Here is a 2,547-nt window from a genome sequence, read left to right as displayed (position 1 = left end):
GAGAGAGGATTTCCCTGGTCAGTCCTGCTAAAACAGCTTGTCCGCTCTTCTGCACTCACTGTCGCGTCACCTCGTTTTATTTTCTTCATGGAACTTTTTTTTTTCTTTTTCTGTTACTGCCCCCAAGAGAATGTAAGCTCTATGAGGACAAGGATGTTGTCTCACTGTTCGCAGTTAAACACCAGGGTTGGATCTCCTTTACCAAGTAACTTACAACCTCCACACTCCTTGGCAAGGCACCCACTGTTACCACCAACTGGCTCCCATCTTCCCCTGCAGAACAAGGTGAACAATCATAAATATGTGTTGGTTGAATTAATAAGTAAATCCAGTTTATTACTAGTGCTTTTGATTCTGCCACGAAAAACTCTTTAGAACTGTGATGTTCATAGTTTAATTAAAATTAAAAGTAATAGTTCAGTTCCTCAGCCTCACTAGCCACAGTTCAAGTACTCAAGAGCTGTGTGTGGCTAGTGACTTGCTTAATGACAGTGCAGGACAGAACATTTCCATCGCTGCAGAAAGTTTTATTGGAGACTGTTGGTCTAAATTCTGGCCCTTCCTCTCCAACCCCACCTGATCAGTCACCTGGATTCTTGTAGCAGCCTCTTCATTGGTCTGACAGTAGTTTCCTTCCACACTAGTCTGTTCTCCACATGTCTCATTCATTTAGTTCATTTATTCATGCAGCATATATTTAAGGAGGACTTTCTATATGCCAGGCACTGTGCCAGGCAAAAAAGACCAACCAGAGTACAAGTTTGATCTAGTCCTGACTCAATAAACTTACAGGCTAGAGATAATATATGTCATTCTTATGTTTAAAAACTAGTGTTGGAACCTCTTTACCAAAGTTCCTCACAATGTCCCGGAACCCTGTGCTGTGTTCTGGGGAATGTAGCAGAGTCCACTCTGCTGCCTCTGGAGGGGTTAGCCGAAAGGATGTTCCAGGGTGTGGGGGGTGTGGGGTGGGGTGTTGGGGTGTGGTAGTATGTGTGTGTGTGTGTGTGTGTGTGTGTGTGNGTTTGATCTAGTCCTGATTCAATAAACTCACAGGCTAGAGATAATATATGTCATTCTTATGTTTAAAAACTAGTGTTGGAACCTCTTTACCAAAGTTCCTCACAATGTTCCCAGAACCCTGTGCTGTGTCCTGGGGAATGTAGCAGAGTCCACTATGCTGCCTCTGGAGGAGTTAGCCGAAAGGATGTTGTGGGGTGTGGGGGGTGTGGGGTGGGGTGTTGGGGTGTGGTGTGCATGTGCACGTGTGTGTGTGTTGGCAGGAGGGGCTGCAGCCCACGGGTCACACTTGTGCCTTCTGGCTGTCGAGTTGGGTCTCGTGGATGCATGGAGGGCGGATGGCCTGGTGCACTGGGGATCAGCTTCGGCTCTCCCCCATCACCCATCCCACAGGTTCTGTACCTGGCATTCCACGCCCCCGCCACTGTATCACTGTCACCTGTGCTCTACATAGCCACTCACACCTCAGTGCTGCTTCACAGGCCCGTCCCTCAGTGGGGTTTTCTTTCTCAGTCTCCGAACCTGATGAACACTCACTCATCCTTCACAACCCACTTCAAATATCACTTTCTGTGGATCTTCCCCAGCAGCCCGGACAAGTCAGGTGCTCTCTCCCCTCTGTGTGTCCGCAGATATCTGTGACGTCTAGTAGGACATCTATCGTGTTGACCCTGCCCCCTGTTTATGTAAGCCTCCTTCCAACAGACTGGAGTCCTTGCCGATGAAAAACTATTCATCATCGTAGCCCCAATGCATGACATAGAACAGGTCCCTAATAAGCGATTTTGCACAAATCACGAATGATGACTGCATGAATAAATGAGTGAATAAGTGCACGAGTATTATGAAAATGTCCAACCTATCTGCAGTTCCCTAGGGAGGCTGCTTCAAAATGGAATAAAAATACCGTAACTGTCTACTTACTCTTTTCAAAGAGAAGAGGTTACTTTTCTTCTTAACATTCTTATTTCCTGTTCTAAATGTCCCTTCTGCCCTATTTTTCATAGGGAAAACATCTTTTCTTTTATGCTCTCAAAAGCTTTCCTTTGTGGCCAAAACTCCAGGATCAAATACTTCACCTCCAAGTGCCATGTGTCCCAAGCTGCTCTTTCTTCTGATTGGGGAAGTGGCTCTCTGCTACCAAAATGCTCACCAGCTCCTCCCAACTTTGATATCACAACTTCGATCAACACTATTTAGTACACATTATAATATTTTTTCATTGCACTGAGCCGACTCTGCTTCTCCACCCGTAATGCTGGGATCGCCCGGTGGGGTAACCGGGTGAGCCGAGGCTGGGATTTCTCCAAAGACCTATCGACGAGGGACCGCTGCTATGGAAACCAGAGAGTTGGCCCGGCAGGGATCGTGGCCCCAGGGTCGTGACGGGTCTTTACTCTGCCCGAGACCCTCGCCCGAGGCTTCGTTGCGCGGCTGTTTCCTGAACGAACCCGCCCTCCCTCCTACGGGAAAGAGTTTTCTGTGGACACAGCCGAGCAGAAAGGCGCAGCCCTCACACTTGGCTGA

Source organism: Galeopterus variegatus, unplaced genomic scaffold, assembly GCF_000696425.1.
Source record: "Galeopterus variegatus unplaced genomic scaffold, G_variegatus-3.0.2 Scaffold20266, whole genome shotgun sequence".
NCBI lineage: Eukaryota > Metazoa > Chordata > Mammalia > Dermoptera > Cynocephalidae > Galeopterus > Galeopterus variegatus.
Note: the sequence above shows the minus strand (reverse complement) of the source record.